The sequence below is a fragment of the Sorex fumeus genome, unplaced genomic scaffold, assembly GCF_029834395.1.
Source record: "Sorex fumeus unplaced genomic scaffold, SorFum_2.1 ptg000013l, whole genome shotgun sequence".
NCBI lineage: Eukaryota > Metazoa > Chordata > Mammalia > Eulipotyphla > Soricidae > Sorex > Sorex fumeus.
The window spans coordinates 8,139,636-8,162,724 of NW_026606070.1; the positions used below are offsets into that span (position 1 = coordinate 8,139,636).

The window sequence follows — 23,089 nt, forward strand, 5'->3', positions numbered from 1 at the left end:
AAATTCACTGTATTACTGTATCACTGCCGTCCCATTGTTTATTGTGTTGCCCGAGCGAGCACCAGTAACGTCTCCATTCGTCCGAGCCCTGAGATTTTAGTAGCCTTTCCTTACTCATCCTTCCCACTGGTGCCGTATTGGAGACTCTTTCAGGGTCAGGGGAAGGAGGCCCATTATTGTTACTGTTTTGGGCATATCGAATGCGCCACGGGGAGCTTTCAGGCTCTGCTGTGCAGGTGGACAAAAAAATTAAATATTCTAAACCTGATGCTTGCAAACTTATTTGACCTATTTCCTCTTTTCAGACAAAAAATTAATACCCATCTTTTCCAAACCCCAAAATCTATATTTTTAAGGTGAATAACAGAAGCACCTACCAATTGCACAGGAGGGTACTACTGACCCCTAGGTCATTCCAGTGCCTACCCTCAGAGTAGTGTCACTCAGTATGGGAAACACTGTGCTAAAACTGAAATTCTTTTTTTATAAAGTAGATGCAATAATAGACCCTGTGTGTATGCCCAGCCTCCGAGATGGAGAATAGAGAGGGCTTCCTAGTAGCCTTATCCTTGTGTGGTCCCCCTTCCATTCTTGATTAGGACCGTTTGTATAAAAAATAGGATGATGTTTGAAATAATTTCATCTCTAATACTCAAGTATAAAATACATTGAAGCTTGAGTCTTGCTCTCGAGTTTACTCACACATTCATCTTGAACGTCTAGTCCTCTAGTCCCCAGTCAAGTTCTCAGATGTTTGTAGTCCCAAATGGTAATTTGACTGAAAATTCACAAGAGACCATGAGTTGGAAGCAATTAAATACAATGCTCCAAAATTCCTGACTTACAGAAACATTTTAAAATAAAGTCATAAACTTTGATAGTATTATGGAGTCATGGATAGCTAATGAATTTTGCTTGATAAGATTGTGAGGATGAAGGATAAGTATTAATTCCAACCGAGAATATAATGAATGTACAAGAAAGATGAGGTTAATTATATACTCACGCACCAGTATGGAAGTGTTAGTTATATATCTGAGCATTATTATATAATAGGAGACATAGAGAGATATATTGGTGTATAGATGATAGATAGATAGATAGATAGAAACCTCATATCATTAGCATCATTTCTCTTTTAAGTGTCAAAGACACAACTCAAAACAGCTTAAGCTAAACCATTCCCCACACACGAAGAATTTGTTAGTCTAAGTAACAAAGTGGAAGGGAAGAACTTGTTTTCCAGACAACTGAATTCAGGGGCTAAGACAATGCCCCCTGGTCTCTTTCTACCCTTATGTTTAGTTCATTGCCCATATTATTTGAGTTCTTAAGTTTCCTGCAAGAATGTTTCCAGCAGTTTCAGTCCTGTATTCTAAGTTTCATTATCATGGGATAGAAAATTTCTCTCCCTCCCAACAATCCAGGCAAATTTTCATTGTATTATTTTTCTTTGACTGGACAAAGTCAATATCTCTTATCAAACCCCATGATCATGGAAAGGAGAATCTAATTGGCTAAGGGAAATCACATTCTTCCACTATACTAAAGAGGATAAAAATAGGCTAAAAATGATGGTAAAGATGATAATCAGAGGAAAACTTGAACATTAGGATCTCATGATTTGGAGTAAGACAAAAGGTATGCTGAGTAAGACTAATAGATATTTTCCATGTTTCATCAATCACATAAGCATTCTATTGTTGTTAGTTAAGGGTCACTTCAAGCGGTGCTTAGTACTTACTCCTGACTCTGTTCAGGGATCACTCCTGGTATGGCTTAGGGGACCATACTGGGTGCCAATGCCCAAACCCAGGTCAGCTGTGTGAAAAGCAAGCACCCAATCCACTGTACTATATTTCTGGCCCCAATATATAAAACATATTATTATCATACTATAGATAAAATAAGATACAGCTTGTGTGGCTCACCTAAAATTGCAAGATTTTAGGGAAATGCCAATCATATTCCATATTTTGTACATCATTTTATTTATCATTAAGTTAGCCTATTAATTTTTTATTTAATGATTTTATTGCAACATGAAAAATTATGTTATTTCGATACTGCATATTATACCTACCTACACTATCTAAAATAATACTGCTGTTTTGTATATTATGACAGCTTTCTCCTGCTCACATTATTATATTTAAATATCCCAGTTAAATAAAATACCTCAAATGGAATGGACCATATTGGTAATCCATGTACAACTTTTTCTTATAATTATAGGGCAGACAGCAAGTCTCAATTATTTTCCGCTGAACCCATTCAAGTAGGCTTACTCTGCACCCAGAAAACCAGAGTAAGTTTTTGTTGTCTACTTTCTTATTCTTTATGAATATTTTCCTTAGATATTACATTTCAAAATAACTATTATTATGCTAATTAGAAATTTTTATTAATTTCATATATATCTTTGTTCATATACTCAAGTTCATCTACTCAAGCCAAGAGTTGAGGTTACTGGTGAAGAGGAGAACAAAAGGGGGAGAAAGTCCTAGGGATGGTGGTGAAGGAATATTAGTACTTTGGTGATGGCTGTGGTATGAAAACCTGATTTGAATAGGCACAGAATAATACACTACAACAGGAAATCAGATGCATGTATGTATATATGTGTACATAATATAGAGAGGAGGGATAGGGGAGAGGACAGAGAGATATTAGAACTATATGAGCATTAATTGGAGTATGTATAAGAAAAAGCAGGCATGATGTAGAACAATGGAAATGAGGGTGTTTGGGAGGCGAGAGCAATAGTCCAGTGGGTAAGGCATTTGCCTTGCATGCGGCTGACCCAGGTTCAATCCCCAGTACCTCATATAAAAGGCCCTCCCGTTGATCATCGATTTGCTCGAGCGGGCCCAGTAACGTCTCCATTGGAGACTTTGTTGTTACTGTGTCTGGCATATCGAATACTCTCGGTAGCTTGCTGGGCTCTCCGAGAGGGGCGGAGGAATCGAACTCGGGTCGACCTCATATAATCCCTGAGAATTTCCAGGAGTGATTCCAGTCCTGAGTGCAGATCCAGGAGTAGCCGCTAAGCATCACTGGGTATAACCCCCCCCCCCCAAAAAAAAAACAAATAAAAGAAATGAAGGTGTTTCTAGGGGAGAATACTTCAAAATACAATAGTGAGTAATTTATTATATTAAAAATGATTATAATTAGAATGCAACTGAACATATTGTTTGTTGTCACAGAGGGCATTTTAGATAGAACAGTAGAAATTATTATTGTGAAACTACTCTGTATCTGGTTTTTTAATTGTTTATGCTGTTTGAATATGGAAACAATTATGTGTGTAGTGATTCATTTAAAAATGGATTTAAGATTTTTATTAAGATATGGACACTTACCCACATATCTTAATTTTTACATATAATTTTAAGGAGTGATAGCACAGTAGTAGGGCGTTTGCCTTGCACACAGCCAGCCCGGCCGAGCCGGGTTTGATTCCTCCGCCCCTCTCGGAGAGCCTGGCAAGCTACCCAGAGTATTCAATATGTCAAACACAGTAACAAGAAGTCTCACAATGGAGATGTTACTGGGCCCGCTTGAGCAAATCAATGAACAATGGGAGGACAGACAATTTTAAGGTGTTATTTGAACTCTGAAATACATCTATGACTTCAAGTTAAAAAATCAAGAAAGAATTGAGAGTTCTCTTGTTTTAAAAATATTCAAGGAAGGTTGGCCTGAAAATATAATCAAAAAGAAACATGAATTGATATGACTTTTGGCAATGGTTATAAACTATTTGTGAAAAGTTTCAAATTAGTGTGAGATATTGTGTATTTCACATTTAATCATCTGTACAAGTATATTCTTATATCATAACAAGTTGTATATTCTCAATTACCTTGAAGAATTTTATCCATTAAACCATTTAAATTATTTTCAGTGTTGGAGTTGGCAAGAGAGTGTTTTGAAGCTGGTGGCAAAGATCTCCATCCAGGGAGGAAAAAGGAGAAAAAAGAGATCCAACTTGATCCAGAACACCATCTATGCAATAAGACAATTTCTTTTATAACATGCCAATATCCTCAAATGGCATCTAAGTGTCATATTTACTTTGTCAACTCGGTTGGGTCCTAAAATGCAATTTAAATCATTTACTGGAATATTTCAATGTGTTAAAAATAATATCAAAGCAAACAAAGACTCATGCTCTTCTCAGTTCATATAACGACTCTGTTTACAAATTTGCATCCCAGACAAAACTGTTTCATTTGGATAGCTATTTTTTCAGAAATATTCTCCCAAATTCTCACTAGTCCAAGATTTTTAACTTTATATAAACATACTTGCACTTTTTTTTTATTTTCCTACTTTGCGTGTTCTGATTCTTCATGTAGTTCATTTCCAAATTATTTCTTTTCAGTGTAGTCTAATAAATACTTGGTTTAATTTAAGAGTATATTATAATTTCATTCCCCATATTACTTCAATGATCTAAAAATATATCAACTCACTCTAATAGCAACAAAAAAGTAAAGAGCGATAGAACAGTGGGTAGGGAGTTTGCCCTGCATGCGGCCGACCTGGCCTATTGAAGTTCGATTCCTCCGCCCTTTCCAGAGAGCCTGGCAAGCTACCGAGAGTATCCCTTCCACACTCCAGAGTCTGGCAAGCTTCCCGTGGCATATTCGATATGCCAAACACAGCAACAACAAAGTCTCACAATGGAGACATTACTGGGCCTGCTCAAGCAAATCGAAGAACAACAGGAGGACAGTGCTACAGTGCTACATGGTACATTACAAAAAGATAGGCATAGTAATAAATTAGTAAATACAATGAAGACATTTATAAAACTGAATATTCATTTTTGCATTATTAAATTATAAGTTGCAGTTATGACCATGCAAGATCATTAAGGGTAATCTGGATTATATAGAGAAGCATAAAGTAAAGGCCCTCCCATTGATCATCGATTTGCTCGAGTGGGCCCAGTAACGTCTCCATTGGAGACTTTGTTGTTACTGTGTCTGGCATATTGAATACTCTCGGTAGCTTGCCGGGCTCTCCGAGAGGGGCGGAGGAATCGAACTCGGGTCAGCCATGTTGGCTGCGTGCAAGGCAGACGCCCTACCCTGGTGCTATCGCTCCAGCCCTAAGAGAAGCATAAAGAAATAATATTTTAGGAGCTGGAGAAATAGTTCAAGGAAATGAGCATATGCTTTGTATATGGGAGGTCTGAGTTCAATCCCAAGCACTGCATGGTCTCCAAGAATCACTCTGAGCCTTGAAAGGGCAAGAGGAAGAGGAAGAGGAAGGGAAGAGAAGGGAAGGGGAGGGGAGGGGAGGGGAGGGAAGTAGGAAGGGGAAGTGAGAAGCAGCAAAGGGGAAGAGGAAGAAGGAAATCAAAAATATGAACACATTTTTACAAGAAGACATGCTAATAGTCAGGAGGTACATGAAATGATTCTCAACATCACATGCCATCCCCCTGCCCCACACTGCTGGTCCTCAGTCCCTCTAGGCCCTAACAGCACAGGGTTTCAGTGGTCCTGAGAACTAAACTACATCAGTGTTGGTTTGAATTTTACTGGGAGTGGTCCTGGCTGCATCTCACCTCATCATCTAATCCCTAATCTCCACTAAGCATTGCTCCTTAAAAGTTGTTTTTCATCAGAAGAAATACAATTAATATGCCAGTGATGGATGTTAAATTAACTAGACACTGTGGTGATCTTTTAATAATATGCACAAATATTAAATCTTTATGTTGCATAATTAAATCTAATGTATATATTATATATAAATAAACATTAACTATATGAAAAGAAACCTATATAAAATGGGTTTGATAGATTACATTAGGAAACATGCATTTAGTTAAATCTAGATGATGATGGTAGTTTGAAATAAGTGAGGAGCTGTGGAGTCAGAGATTGGATTTGAAGCTGTTGTGTAACTTTAAATGCATTATTTAATTTTTATTGAACGCAACGTATAAGGATTTGTAGTTCTAGAGAGAATATCTGTATGTGAAAAATAATTTCTTTATTTTTACCTTACTTCCACTCTGGAAAAGCCCTTGTTATCTCTTGAATACATAGCTCTCTCTTTCTTTCCCTCAAATTTTTATAGATAAGTTCCACCCAAAAAAGAATAAATGACTGTATAATCAAAAAATTGGTTTCCCATATATATGTCTTTCAAGAATATAAAAAATCAGATTTCAAATATATACACATAATTATATTATATACGTCTATTTATAATAATCACGATATGGAAACAGCCCAAGTGGCAGCAACAGATAACTGGATAAATTAGAAACCGCAGAATATATGCTAAATGTACTACCATTCAGCTATGAGGAAAGATAAAATTATATTTTCCTGTAACATGAATAAAATTAGAAGGTGTCATGGTAAATGAAATGAGTCAAAAGTAGGAAGATTAAACACTCAACGATCTTACTTATAATCTACAAAGAGAATGGACAATGTCTAATTGAAGAAAAATAAACCCTTAGACTATGAGAACAGAACAGAGATTACCAAGGGAATGGGCCAGAACAGACCTAGGGATAATGGAGGCAGGATATTGGCACTGTGGTGGTGGGTTTGATGTGGTAATGTTCTACCCCTAATTTGAAAAAGACACATAAAGCCCAATGTTCACAGCAGTACAATTCACAATAGCCAGCATCTGGAAACAACCTAATTCCCATCAGTGTGTGACCAGATAAAGAAGATGTGGTATAAATACACAATGGCATACTTTTCATCATTAAAATATAGTACATCTTGCCATTTTTTAATAATAAGTATTGACCTTAAAAGGATAATGGTAAGTAAAGTAAGTGAAAGAAAGACAATTACCTTTATGTCTCCACTCATACATGGAAAATAAAGAACTAAATAAAATAAATAAATAAAACTAAATCAACTAAACTCTTAGATTTTGACAATAAAACAGTGATCACCAAAAGGAGATTTAATAATGAAAAAAAAACGGGCAAAAAGAATAGTAGATTGAAACTAGACTTTTATTATTGACAGCAAATGCAGATATTAAAATGTAATACTGCATACTGAAACCTGCGTATAGTTGTGGACCAGTGTTAGTTTTTTGAAAGTGATTTTTTCAAAAGAATTATTACTGAGTACAAAGCCATATATATGCTGGGCATGGCACAACACCCCAATCCTCCTACCCAACTCCACAGGGGAAAAAAAGACAAAGAATTATGACAAGTTTGGTCCTAAAGTACAAATGAAAGGAGATTGTCCTGCCTGGCATCTGAATTCTACTGACAGGAAAGAGATGGCGAATTATTCAGTTGTAAATATGTGCTAATTCACATCACTGAAGGAATGAGTCTTCAGAAAGTAGACTGAGGACCCTGAATATGGTCAAAGAGTCACCAAATATAACCCACAGGTTTTAAAAATGAATTAAGAAGCTCCTCTTTGGCAGCTAAATTACCGAAGTGCTTTGGACCAGTTCCTGTTTTACCCTCATATAAAAGGAGTGTTGTGGGCAGACTGTGGGCATATGACGTGTCTCTCTACCTTTATAGGGCCCTAGATGAAGAAGAACAGTGCCCAAGTAGTCATTATAAGCTTAAAGTAGGAGCCATCATGGTACCATATTAAAATGATTCAGATAAGATTGCTTTTTCCCCTCTGGGTATCAGCTATTATTTAATATTTTATCAATAAATTATGAAATTACCCCCACAGCTCCTCAGGTAATCTAAAAGCGAATCAAGAAGATATAAACAAAAAAGCCTTGGAAGAAGCTTAAAAGAGGTTCCCAATTTTCTATTAAGAACCACAATCCTATTTTTCACATCAAAGTGTTTTGATTTCAGTCACAGTGATTTACAATACTGTTAATGTTAGGGTTTCATGCACACAATGTTCTAATAATGCACCAGAGTGTACCCTTTCAACAGACTCCCCCTCCATCTGCCATGGTCATCTCAGTTCTGTAGAACAGTTCTCACTTTTGGGTGCCTTTGCCATTTGTTATTCCTTTACTGTGGTTCTCTCTCTCTCTCTCTCTCTCTCTCTCTCTCTCTCTCTCTCTCTCTCTCTCTCTCTCTCTTCTCTCTCTCTCTCTCTCTCTCTCTCTCTCTCTCTCTCTCTCTCTCTCCCTCCCTCCATTTATGACAGAGTTCATTCCCTTTCTATGCCTCTTCAACTTAACTTCAGCAACGTACTCACCAGATCCACATGTGGCAGCTAGCTATAAGATTTTGTGTTTTCTCATAGCCAAGTAGTATTTCATAGTAGTTTCTTTCCCCAGTCATCTGTTCTCAGATACTTGTGTTATATCCAGATTTTGGCTATTGTGAGTAATGCTGCAATGAACATAGGGACACAGGTGTCTTTTACCAAGGGTTTTGGGCCCTCCATTGCCGTAAAGCAGATCATTACTAGTTCCTCTTTCACAAAGTATGCATGTCACAGATTGCTTCTCTGAAAAGTAGACTAAGAAATAGTTCTGTGTTCTGGTCCTTGTTAAAAAGTGATTTGGGGATCAACACCCGTGGAAGAAAATGAAAGGAATTTTGATTTGACAGTAGTAGAGGTTGAAATATGATGCAATTACAATGAATGCTTCAACTGACCCCATGTGTGGCTTCAGACCTGGAATTACACGTTATAGTAATTTCCTATTGAGGAAACAAATGCCTGGACTTTCTTCCCTGTCAGTCGGTCATCAGATACTGGCCGCCGGAAGCCTAGGCCATGGCTTTGGTGAGACAACTCCTTTTAGCTGAGATAATTTCTAAGGGGTGCTGGCAGCGAATAATTGTCTATCACTAATAACAGCTGGAATAATTTCTTTACTCCTGAAATGAGATATAGCAGTATATCAAAATGAATAAAAAATGTCCAGGGTCCCAATTCCTTTCCTCGGGTATACTTGATACTTCCTCTTACTCTATTTTCACAACTTTCCAGCACTTATACCAGGACCAGATGCATTAACAGTTTATGAGCTTCTAGTTCCTATTCACTATTACTAGAGACACTCAAACCAAAATGCTCTTAGAAGTTAATGTAGGACCATATGACTGTTCCTGGAAGCAAGTTGTTTATTCGAAGTGCCTTTTATTCTTATGATCTTTATCTACATCTATGAGGTTCAAATTTGGGCTATTATATTTCCTCCTGCCACCATTTCTATGCATATGTGAAAAGTTTTGCATGTTATCTTGACCATCAACTTAGTAGGAAAGTAAATGTATGTTTTCAATTTTTATATTAACTTAAATTTACCAGAATTGTATAAACTGCAATATATGTGTTGCCCATTATACTTTACATTGTGTTACAACCCTGTACCAATTAAAAAGTAATCATTTTTCTTTAAGGGTACATAGGTGAAGGTCTGTCTTCTATAAATGGTGCAGACTCTGCCAATGTATTACAGTGAAATACCATATAAACTTAAGTAGTAATTGGGCCCAGGCAATGATTTACAAAGAGGATGAAATCCCTGTGGGGTACCTCTTACAGGTGGAGAGATGGGAGAAAGGTGGGCTCTGGTAATAAGCTTTGGGAAAGAAGAAATTCCCCAGGCTTGAAGTAGACCAAAGTCTGATAAACATACCATTGAGATGCAAATCCTAAACTCCAGGGAGACAGGGGGGTTGAGCCCAGCCAGAGGCAAAGAGTCCCTCTCAGAAGAGCGAGAAGCTACTGAAGAATCAAAGGTCAAAATAAGAACTTGACAAGAATATGAAGGAGCCATCTAGAGTCCAAGGCTTTTCCTGTGACAGCACCCTAATTAACTTTTTTATATGCAGAAAACTCTGGACCAAAGTAATTGAGAGAAATTATATATAACCTCTCCCAAAAGTTATTGGAGATTTTTTTCTACTCTGGAGAGGATTTTGTTCTCTCTTTTTCCCACTCACATTTCTCTAAGTAAATTTTTTTTAACTAAAAGTGAATCTTGCTTCATGAAGACAAAATTAAGATATTTATTTTTGTTGATATTAAGTGATATTTTATTATATTTTAATTCAAATTCAAATGCATATACTCAAATCTTCAGTAAATTTTGTCTGTTTTTGTTCATCTTACATTAACTTGCCTATGTCTGTTCCAGTATCAGAGTAATATTTTTTGTTTCATGTTTTATTTTAGTATGCAGCATCTTTTAGGCTCTCCTAACATTGGCTAGCTATTTTTACTAAAATAAACATTAAATTCCCTATTTGCATTGGGCGCTGCACAAGCCACTCTTTGGATATCATTACATTATTTAGGTGCTGCATATTCTCGTATAATTATAATTTACTTGCCCTATTTTTTTTTATTAATTGGTATTTTTTTTCTTTAATCATTGGCAGATATATGGAAAAAGCTTTTGCTTTTATTTTGTATGATTTTTAGAGCTCTATACTTGTTGAACAACATTTGTTTAAGTTTTAATGACATTGATTTGGATCTAAGGTAAAACACAGTCTTTACAGTGACAAATAGTGCAGCATATATTATCACTAAAAATGATCTATCAGATAATCACCAGAGGAAGTAATGGAGGATTTGAGCTTCTTCATAATCTAGTTCTAAGCAAAATACCCTTTGAAGTTTAGTTTACAAGAGAATTTTGAGGTATAGTTCTTATATAAAGATCACAATAGTTACCACCCAGAAATAAAGCTTATGCTGAAAGGATGTAGTCAGAAAAAAAAATTACTTAAATACATATTCTTGTTTATATTATACTTTTTAAGAGCATTGAAATTGAGAAATTAAAGTAACATATAGTTCCTATTATATTTAATTATTTCTAAAACATAGGGAGACAATACTACTAATTAAAATCTATTCTCATCTAAGATCAGAGGGACTTTTAAAATGGGAAGTCTCAGATAAGTGAATTGCTAGCAAATGCGTAAGAGAATAGTAAAAATAAATTTATGCATAACCATTCACAATTGTTATTTATTTGGTGAGGGTTGGGCCTTTCAAGAGTTGCTCAGGGGCCTGGGGTCCATTCCCACATGCAGTTCCATGGGAGACCCTAGGGATGTGGTGCTTCTTAACAGGACCACCCAGTGGTACCAGGGAGACTCTAGACGGGGGTTTCCAGAACTGCTCAGAGACCATGTGGTGCTGTGGATCAAACCTAGGTTGATTGGTAATTTTCTACTCTCTCTCTGGCCAAAGACTAAAAATGTACTCCTTCCTTAGAAGTTCTAGATCTCTTGACCTTTTTCTGGTTTTCCCTGAACAAAGTTACCATCATGATCTCTTTATTTTGGTGCATTCCAAATGTGAACTGTATCCCTTTATTCATCTTTCCAATTCATCATATCTGTCCATCCATCTGGTACAAGTTAAGACATCTCATTACCTAGGAACGCTTCCCTGGTGAGTTCTATTGGAAGAACTTCCCTCCCATAACCCATAATTTTACCTGCACTTACGCTTCTTGTTTTTTTTTTTTTTTTTAACTAAAGAACATTTATTTGTCTTTCACTAAGATTTTATCTTGAGGACATAACTGTGTCATCACCCACCCGCCACCCGATCCTGAAGAATGGATAGTATAGTGAGTACTATTAAAGTGGAACACATAGTTGGAAGGGCTGAAACCAAGAATAACTGACAAAGAACAACCTCCATCTAAAACATCGTAAAAATGTTTTAAGCAAAAAAAAAAAAAAAAAAAAAAAAAAAGGAGAGGGGCTCGGAAAAGGGAAGGAGGCAATGGGGATTTTCAGATTGAACAAGATCATCATGTTTCATTCAATACATTCAACCCCGGCTAGATTGTACCAAATGGAAACAGGATTATTAGAATACAAAACATCCACTAGAGTTTGATCTGCACACCTGTATTCCAAGCCTACTCCATCCCCCTAATGCTTCCAGCTCAATTATTTTCCTACTGCTGGGCCTGCCCACGAAGAAGCATGTAGATCTCTCTAACCTAGTCTTTGTTGTAAGGCTGGTTTGTCTGGGTTATCAGCTCGGTAAAGGAGGCAGCTAAGGTCTCCCAGATCGTCAATAAAATCAATTGACTGATATCATATGTGATAGAGGGGCTGTTGGGGTTCATTCTCTTCAGATGTTCTTCGTCCATTTTACAAACACCTTCCATGCATTCATTCACAGATTCATAGTCAGCATAAATTCTGCCTTTTGGCCTCTTGGTGAACTAGACTAGGAAAATGGTGTGAGACACGTTGCCAAACACTTTTGATGCAGCCCCTGCCGACACCTCCGCCACACACTGCTTCTTGATTTTTGTTTCATTGTTTCATTGCTTCTGATACGTTTTTCCCCTAAAATAAGTGAACTTTGAGAAGACAGAGCATTCTTGGTTAGAACTGACTCCTAAAGGACCAGCAATGGGGCATGGTAAGCAGTAAGTGCTTATTCAATACTGAATACGTAATGATTTAATATTGAATACGTAATGATTTAATGAGCATCCTCCACCCAGATCCTCCATCTTCCAGTAGGCGGGAGTCACACCCACCAACTGCCCCCCAGTGCCGTGTAATCCCATTAACGGCCAAGACTCAGAGAATAAAAAACCCAGCTAGCAGAAGCGAATGCGGCCGCGTGACATCTTATTATCTCATTCTTGCTTTCGACAACCTGGCATGGCAGAGTCTGGCGAACTCCCTATGGTGTACCCAATATGCCAAATACCAGTAACAATGATGGGTCTCATGCTCCTAACCCTGAAAGAGCCTTGAATGTGGCACTTTTTTGAATCTCAGGGCTAGGACGAAGGAGACGTTACTGGTGTCTGCTCGGAGCAATCGAGAAACAACAGGATGATTGTGATCGTGAATGATTTAAAAATAGCAGTGTAGCAGTCGTGTGTGAGTGAGTTGACTGCACTGAATCTATGTTTCTCAGAATCTCTTTCCTGTTTAGATCCTGGTTAACAATATTAAGCAAAAGAGAAATGTGGGCAAGGTATGGGGCACTGGAACACTGTGCTTTGAGTGTCATTGTGGTGAAGCACTGTGTAGGAAGATGTGGAGAGGGTGGTGGTGGTTCCTAATTTGCCCCTGCTTCCTCTTGCTCTATGTTTAACACTTATTTATTAGAGAGCCCTGTTTATTCCTCAACTTCTTCCATAATTATGTGAGCTTTACTCCGTATAAAGTGGATGCGGATGGCCTATTTCACAGTCTTATGGTAGGCTGCATTTCAAATAAAATCCCAACTAAAACAGAGTGATGATCATTATTTCTCTCTCAACTTATTTTATACTTTGATAAAATGTATTAAAAATGAAAATTATAGCCATGAGATCTCACTGTAAAAGTATTGGACCAATTTGGCAGTTTTAAAAAACCTTTAAAAATTGAGAAAATTTTTATGAACAGCTATAAAATTGACTAAATAAAGGTAAGCTAAATAAAGTTCTTTTTGGCTTTGGACAGTTTCCTAGACTTGTGAAGAAGCTGCCGGCAGCTGTGGGCAAACATACCCATAACATAATTCCAAATAAAAACATTTCTGGGATAAGATCTAGAGGCCTCTTGAAGGAAAAGGAGGTTTAAAGGGACCATTTTGAAGTGAATAAGTACAGCATAAAAGTAAATTCATCATTATTTCTATTTTTCTAAGGTTCTATAACACTGACTCAAAATTATTTGTTTTCTATGTTTATTAGAAAGTTTGTGCTATACTCTAATATAAAAACGATAATAAAATAATTCCACAAAGGAATGAAACAATGATGGTGTAAAATTTGCCTTATTGGTGCAATAATCAATAGCATTAATTTCATTTTCTTTCTCCCTTCCCCATCTGTCTCCCCTTTCTTCTTTTGTGTTGCTAGGTCTTGAACTTGGGGCATCAAACATGTGAGTCAAGTGCTCTACCACTAATCTAAATCCACAGGACATTTTTCTGTCATTTCTTCACATAAATGCAAATAGAGGTTAAAAGGAGAAAATACAAGAATCAAACCAAACCAAATACAACTTCAAATTTTGTTCAAGTTTTTTTTAAGTGCAGCCATTATTAACATAATTGTACTCTGCTCAAAGTATTTTAGAATATAAAGTAAAGTTCAGTGATAATCACAGTAACTGTTCTCAGAGAACCATTTTAAGTGTTTTTCTTTCACAAATATCTGAGTACATATTTGTATGCATGGTTATTTTCTACATTCTAATCCACCATGAGGCTTGGAGCACTTTGAGAGTCTACATATTAACCAACTTTGTTTCCTCTTCAGAGACGACGGTAGTGTCAGTCACAGAAGTAGCACTGGACATGATTTATTGAATTAAAGTAACTTAAACCACACTGAGGAAAAAAAAGGCAAGCATATGACACAAATCATATTTTATGTCTTTTTGTGGTCATATCTTTATTTTTTATAAAAATACAAATACTTTTCAAAATAATTTTATTGGGCTTTACTACTCGTCAGGGCTAATTTTAATAGTAGGAACACAGGTCAGTATAAAAAATCAATAGTGCTTTATTGCTATTTCACTATTAAAAGATTGTAGGAATCACTTTTGGCCAATTAAATTTGCCTCTGTTATACCCACATTTGAGAAAGTTTGTCTTCTGGTATCATCACGATCACGACCACCCTGTTGTTCATCGATTGCCTCGAGCAGGTGCCAGTAACGTCTTCTTCGTCCTAGCCCTGAGATTTTTTTTTTTAAAGTGCCATATTCAAGGCTTTTTCAGGGTTAGGAGAATGAGACCCATCATTGTTACTGGTATTTGGCATATTGGGTATACCACGGGGAGTTTGCCAGACTCTGCCGTGTGGGCATGTTACATTTGGTAGCCTGCCAGTTTGACCGAATTAGGAATGAGATGATAAGATGTCGCGCGGCCGCGAATGCGGCCGCGCGCTTCCAGGAGCTGAGTGTGATGATCTCTGGATCCTGGCCGTTGTTGGAGTTACACGGCAGTTGGTGGGTGTAACTGTCTAGTTACTGGCAGGTCCAGTCCCAAACTGTACAGGCTTGGAGATCTCAGCCCCGGGTCCCACACACCTGGGTTCCTCTGTCAGTTCTTTTATGCGTGAGGCTCATCCAAGTGTGTGGAGAGTGCTCCCAGCAAGGCCTTGGCTGGGCCTCGGTGGTCTTCAGCTGTTGGGCCCTGGTGGAGACAGTCAGGCATAGGGTAGGAGACTCTGTCTTGTTCTCTCCCAGGAGCTGAGTGTGATGATCTCTGGATCCTGGCCGTTGTTGGAGTTACACGGCAGTTGGTGGGTGTAACTGTCTAGTTACTGGCAGGTCCAGTCCCAAACTGTACAGGCTTGGAGATCTCAGCCCCGGGTCCCACACACCTGGGTTCCTCTGTCAGTTCTTTTATGCGTGAGGCTCATCCAAGTGTGTGGAGAGTGCTCCCAGCAAGGCCTTGGCTGGGCCTCGGTGGTCTTCAGCTGTTGGGCCCTGGTGGAGACAGTCAGGCATAGGGTAGGAGACTCTGTCTTGTTCTCTCCCAGGAGCTGAGTGTGATGATCTCTGGATCCTGGCCGTTGTTGGAGTTACACGGCAGTTGGTGGGTGTAACTGTCTAGTTACTGGCAGGTCCAGTCCCAAACTGTACAGGCTTGGAGATCTCAGCCCCGGGTCCCACACACCTGGGTTCCTCTGTCAGTTCTTTTATGCGTGAGGCTCACCCAAGTGTGTGGAGAGTGCTCCCAGCAAGGCCTTGGCTGGGCCTCGGTGGTCTTCAGCTGTTGGGCCCTGGTGGAGACTTTAGTCTTCTGGTATATATTATGTAATTCCTCTTAACTTTTTGAGGCTGGAAAAATGTATCACCTTTACATGACAGATATGCGTTTTCCCATTTGGGGATTGAAATGCTGTTTTGTTTATAATAGTATCATTTATATCCACTAATATGTTATTTAGAAATTTAAATTATATTTTAATATTTATATCATATGTATGTAATAGAAAAAAGTCTGTAAGCATCAGTTTAATTCAATTAAGGCTGAGAAAATTAAAAATTAACTTCATAAACAAGTTAAAGTTAATGTTTAACAATGAAGTAATCCCACATAAAATTGTGAGCATCCAATGATAGAATAACATACTGAATAATCGAATTTAAGCTCTAGCAAGAGACTGTGGAAAAATTTGGATGGTAGCACCCTTATGGCATTAGAAAGACGATGAAACTATATAAATAAAGCATAAATAAGCTATCAGCACATAATTTTATTAAATAAAGTTTAATTTAAGGAAACAAAATTTCCAATAGAAATACCCCAAACCATTGCTAATGAGAAATAAAAATTTTTGTACTGAAATGAAATAGTTTAAAAAGTACTTTTGAATGTTAATATATTATTTGCTTTTAATAAGATTTTAAAGTCAAAATTGTCCATTTTAGGGATTTTTAAAATAATTTTAATAAGCTAATAAAGATAATTTTAAAAATATGGCTGTCATACTTTATTTCTAATTTTAATTTGCTTATTTTTTTATTTCAGTGCCACTTATGGGAAATAATGAAGCAATAATATGAAACCTGAGTTACAAAACAAACAAGAATAATCTTTAGTGGGTTATGAATATAGAAAAAGTATATTATTATAAAGAACAACACTTTTATGTGATTTGAGGAATCATTCTAATTACTTTGAAATTGATTAAAACACAAACTATGGTATATGAATAAATGTATTTGAATAAATATCACATGTCACACACATCACTTTATAAATATCCAATATATCTTAGAGAATCATTAATTCTATGATAATGATGAGTATATCCACCTATTACTTCTTGAAAAAATTCTTTTCCTTCTGTAATACTATAACTCAATCGTTCTAAAAACTTTATATACAAAAGATATCACAACCTTTTTATAAATTTGGAGATGTAGATATTTTAGGGTTTTTGGGCTGTACAGTTTAATGGAAGCCACTCAACTGTGGCATCGTAACAGCAACTTTCAAAGCAAATGTGGTTCTGTTATAATAAAACTTTACTTACAGCTAATAAAATTTGAATGCCATTCAATTTTATGTGCCATGAAATATACTCAAAAATATCAAAATAATCCTTAACTACTCGAGAAAGACATATGGTAAGCTAGAATTGACCTGTGGGTCACAATGCATCAAGTCTTGATATGGAATATGGAGTAGTTCAGTGATCTCAGTTACTAAATAACAACAATAAACTGATTGTGGAAGATATATAAAAAATAACATGTGTATGTCATGGGAACCTCTCCAGAGATACTGGGGCCTCTGGAGGTCAAACCTGGGCTTAGTGCATATAAGGCAGCACTTAAGCCCTTTGGCCCTTATGTACATTTTCAAGCCAAACAATGAATCACAATAAGCTTGAATAAAATAAATTGATAAGTTACACTGTGTAAAGATAAGTTCATGAGGCTGGAGTAATAGCACAGTGGGTAGGGCATTTGCCTTGCACGTGCCGACCCGGGTTCAATTCTCAGCATTTAATATGGTCCCCCGAGCACCACCAGGAGTAACTCCTGAGTGCAAAGCCAGGAGTAACCCCTGTGCATCGCTGGATGTGACCCAAAAAGCAAAACAAAACAAAACAAAACAAAACAAAACAAAACAAAAAAAAAACAACTTTAGTCCAATACCTGAACCATATTTCCTTCATATAGGTAAAATAAAACTTCAAAGATTGAGAGCACACATACTCACAGAAGAAAGAAATGAACGAAGTCACAGGAGATAGCATATTATGTTAGTTTCTGTGGGAGACCTTCTTCCATAAATTCAAAATAGATACTATAGTGTCTATAATAAAATTATGTAAATTGGGCCAGAGAGACAATTCCGAGGTTGAGATTCAGGTTAACCCTTGGTTTTGATACCCAGCACCATATGTGGTTCCCTGAACATCACCAAGAGTAATCTCTGAACACAGAATCAAGAGTAAACCTTGAACACAGTGAGTGTGATGACCCCCAAACACAGTAACCAACAAAAACAACTCCATCCCCCACAGAAATAATAACAATAAAAACTCACAAAACACTACTGAAACTATAAAGCAGAAGCATAAAGATTCTCTTTGGAAAGTTACAGTTTTGATGACCAACTAGTAGTTCAACAGAGGCTGTGTCCTTTTGCCTTTATGAAAGTGAAGAACTAATGTTTTCTTAGTGGAGAGCGAGAAGTCTGCAAAGCATCACTCTTGGATATCTCTGTGGAGAATAGCCCTTTGTTACTAAAATCATTAAAAGAAAAGCAATAGCCCATATTTGAGCCACAGTTTTTTTAAGCTTATTTATGTGTAATGTACATAAATTTTTGTGTGGACAAAGAATTAAGCAGATGTTTCTGTCGGCCACAAAGTTCTAAGGAAAATTGTGAAGCTCATTGCACAAGAATACAGCTCAGGAAGGCAGAGTTTAAGTTTCTTCATCAATGACCAAAAAATGATCCAGAATTTAACATGACTTGGGTTAGTTGGTTTTTTCCATTTCCCTTTTAGCTTAACCTCTACTTTCATTATTCACTTATCACCCAGAAGAGTAAAGAGTGAGCTTAATTGATGGTAGGCTCTTCTGAACAGTCTTCCAAGTATTTGTTCTACATGACTTATTGGTCTTTTAATTTCATTCTCAAAATATTTTGTCATAATATATAATTGAGAAAATATGAAAGCACAGTTTCCTAATCAAATAAACTGGAAATTTTCTAAATTTTAAACACGCTAAATTTTAAACTGTTACAAAGAGCATGCCATTTATTACCCATGATTATTTTTGGTTTTGGATTTTTTTTGGTGTTGTTAGATCTTACTTCAAAAGAATTTTTTTTTCACTTAGCTTATTGCCTATTGGTTCTACTTTTTCTCTCATGGAGCAGACCCTATAATGAATGCTGTATTCTTACTCTCTCTATAAAAGTCTAAATAATAGAGAACTAGAATCTCCATCTGCTTATCTGTTAACTTCCCTCTTGAGACTAGTATGCACTCTGTCTCATTTGTTTGTTCTTAAAGATCCAGAAAATCTCAGACATCAAGACTGCAATTTCTATTGCCTCTTGACAATTAATAACTGAAAAGTAAGCATCCAATTCCACACAGAGTTATGAAAAAGAAACCAGCTTTGCAGCTATCCATAAAACAAAAACGACTAGCAATGCGAAAGCACAAATATTCTAGAACTCTTCAGAAAGTCGAAGTCGCTGCCCAAGTAGAACATAAGGTGGCGTCTCCACAATCAGACAAGAGTGCAAAGTTTCTTACCTAGAACAGATTATGGTAAACATACGGGATTCAAATTAGGATAAATTTTTTAGATAGGAGCCACATCTGATGTTATTCAGGGATCAGCAGGGTCCTATTCAATTTGATTGGGAGGCCATGCAGTGCCAAAAATAAAGCACATGACCTTATATATGCCAATCAGGAGCTTTGCCACTTAAGTCTCTCCCTGTTTCACGTTCATTATTGGGGTAAAATTGACTAAAATGACGGATATGTCTTAGGGATGCATTTTCACTGCACAAGCAAACATGTACAGTTTGACAGCAGAAGAGCAATATATAATAGTTGGGAACCATAGACCTAAGAGAAATTCACATCAGGATATTTTTGCGTAACTTTAAAAAAAGGTAGTTAAAATCATGAAAAAGTTTCTCTAAAGATGTCCATTGGAGTCAAAGATCAATCACTTTCAGAAAAGAAAGAATCAGACGTACCTCTGCCCCATATCTTCCATTCCTATAGAAAAATGTAAAAAATCTTGAAGTGGGAGAATGAAAAATAAACACTATCACTTTTGATAGCTCACGAAGACTGAATGCAAGTGAAAGAAAGAAACAAAGAGAAATCTCAAACATTATCAGACCCCAAGTAAAGAAAGAAGGTGACATGTATGACCAGACCTAAAATGGTGGCCAGGATCACTTAGATGCACTTAATTAAAACCTTTTGACAAAATGACTGTCAAAGACTAGGGCTTTATCAGTACAATGAATATCCCTGACTCCCATCAATAGTGGATGGTAAGCACTGAGTAACAGCAGTTTTTCTATTTTTCTTTTTTTTTTTGTTAGGGTGGAGACAAGAGTTTGTTGAAAGATTCTCTCCTAAGGTGGTGTTCAAAGAGAAGACTTAGAGGTGAGGGTTAAGAAACGGGAAGTCAACCTTGCCCTAAATAAAATGTGAGGCTACCAGATTTAAAAGTCAATAATCTACTAATGACAACTCCCATGCTAAAGGACAAGAAGTACAGAGAAGTATGCCCATTTCTGTAAAGTGATCCTATTTCTATCTACAGTGTTCTACACAGTATGTTGAAATGTCAACAACAACAAAAATAATAAAATAAAAAAAACAAATAATCAAGGAACTCCAAAAACCTGGAAGTCAGCCAACAGAACCAAACTCTGACTATGACAGGTTTTACTATTGAATTTAAAATTATGATTAATCCTGTTAAAATTTTATAGTATAAAATTTGGAATCCATGCAGGTTTAGATGGGCAATTTCAGCAATGAAGAAAGGTATTAAGAATGCATGAAGTAAAAATGTTAGAAATTTAAAAAATTATCCTTAGCAATAAAAGTGAACACAATTCTAACAATCTTAGTAATATAAATAAATTCAAGTATTACATAAGCAAAATAAGATATAGAATAATACATACTGAATTACTTAATACATATAAAAATCTAATAAGGAACATATAATTGATGTTTCCTTAACTGGGGGGCAGAAATTTACTATGAAGTCAAAAATATTTTTAGATACTAAGTAAAACATTTTATGGAGATTAAATTTGTTATCTTTTATTGTCATCGATGCTTCAAAGTACATATGTCCAAATCTATTAAAATTTACACTTAAATGCAGATATATTACATCTAGATTATATATATCAACGATATATTACATAAATATTATTCTTTAGTGTGTTGATTATATAATGATCTAGTTATTCTAATTGAGAAGTGGCTAAAATAAAATAATGTTAATAATTTTATAATATCTATAGACTATTAAAAGAAATTTAAAGAGTGAATGACTAAAAAAGCTAAAGGGGAGAAAGGAAATAATACTAAATACAAAAGAAATGAGAAACCAGAGGAAAAATAAGATAGAATGTGGATTGATGAATGTAACTGAGTATGATGGGCTATTTAAACATTATATGTTAGTAATTAATCCTAGTACTCCAAAGGTAAATGTATAGAAACTGAAAGAAAAAGACATTATATTTTATATATAAAACAAGAATACTTAATCGCAACAAATGAAAAAGATGCCATAGAAATCACAAAAATATTTGTTAGTGTGACTATTTTTTAAGACAGTGGAAATTAACTTATATATGATAGGATTTTATATCATATATATCTTATATATGATATACATGATATATATGATAGGACTTTCTCAATGATAAACTTTCAACATAGCAGAAAGACGAAAACATTCCTAAACTTCAACTTATCTAATAGTAGTTAAAAATTTGTTGAAGAATTTCATAAACATAATTAAATATAATTGTATTGAAAGATATAAAACATAATATACATGATAAACTCTCAGTACTATATTGCCAACCATAATGCCTGAAGGAAATAGAGTGAGAGAGAGACAGAAAGAAGAATGTGCGCAGGGTGGGGCTAGGGGCATATGGGGAGGGTTGCAGGAGAGAAACTGGGCACACTGGTGGCAGGAAATGTACACTAGTGAAGGGATGGGTATGAGAAGATTGTATGACTGAAATCCAATCATGTACAACCTTGTAACTAAAACAGACCATTATACCCAATAGCTGAACTCTGCATTATATGGAACTGAACATTTAGAAAAATTAATTTCATGCTTTACTGTGAAACACATTTCAAGGGATGCAGTTCAAGTGATTTACAGGACATAATACAGGGAGTTAGGTGCTTGCCTTGCATATGGCAGACCCCAATTTCATCCCCAGTACTGCACATGGTCCTATGAGCACAGCCAGGAGTGAGTCAAAGCCATATGTTATCCCTGAGCATAAGTGGGTGTGACTCCAAACCAAAAAAAGTGAAGAATAAATTCACAGTCCAAACTCATTCATTCATATAGCTACAAAATTTTATGTGCAAAATATTAACATATCAAGTTTAGGGGCTGGAGCGATAGCACAGCGAGTAGAGCGTTTGCCTTGCATGCGGCCGACCCAGCCAACCCAGTTTCGATTCCTCTGCCCCTCCTGGAGAGCCAGGCAAGCTACCGAGAGTATCTCACCCGCACAGCAAAGCCTGGCAAGCTACCTGTGATATATTCGATATGCCAAACACAGTAGCAAGTATCACAATGGAGACATTACTGGGCCCACTGGAGCAAATTGATGAACAATGAGAGGACAGTGACAGTGACAGTGACCAAGTATAGATATACATAAAAAATAGTGTTACTATGTTATATTTATAAATTCTAATTAGAAAATCAGCTTATGTAATAAAACACATTGAGAGAAAAAAGTATCTGTGATGTATTCAATATGCCAAACACAGTAACAACAAATCTCACAATTTGTTGTGAGACGTTACTGGTGCCCGCTTGAGCAAATCGATAAACAATGAGAGGGCAGTGCTACAGTGCTACAGAATAAAAGAAAATATTTAATGATTTCAAATAACATCCAGAAAAATATATATAAATTCATGATACAAAGGTATCAGCAAACTTAGAATTAGAATGGACTTTTCTTAATGTGATAAAGAGGGTCAAAAAATCTGAACAAATCTTCTACTTAATCATAAAACATCCACTCTATTTTCAGGAAAACGATATGGATATTATTTATCAACACTCCTATTTAAAATTAAAATTTTTGCTGAGATTATTGAATTCCCACACACACCTGGTAGGAATGTAAATTGTTAAAGCTACCAGTCAGAAGTATTAAGATTTTCTAATAAAGGAGAAGTTAGCAATTTTTTAATTTGGTCACACTCAGTGATGCTCAGGATACTGGTTTGCTTTGAGAAGGAGACTTAAAAATAAGGATCATGCATCAAAGCTTAGAAGTATAACCTGAGGGCATCGCTGTGGTATACTCTTGGCTTTACCGGCATTTCTATAGATGTATTCACTTTGTGATCTTACTTTTAATTTGATATCAGTGATTTCTGTACTTTTCTATACTTG

General features: G+C 36.2%; 1 protein-coding gene and 1 pseudogene across 1 annotated transcript in view; both read right to left on the reverse strand.

Annotated features, from left to right (window-relative positions):
• The window catches only part of CFAP299 (cilia and flagella associated protein 299), a 542,370-nt gene that overhangs the window by 167,707 nt on the left and 351,574 nt on the right, over positions 1-23,089 (reverse strand). The gene's annotated exons all lie outside the window — the stretch shown is intronic.
• Positions 11,878-23,089, reverse strand: part of LOC130020534 (enhancer of rudimentary homolog) — a 69,296-nt pseudogene continuing 58,084 nt past the window's right edge.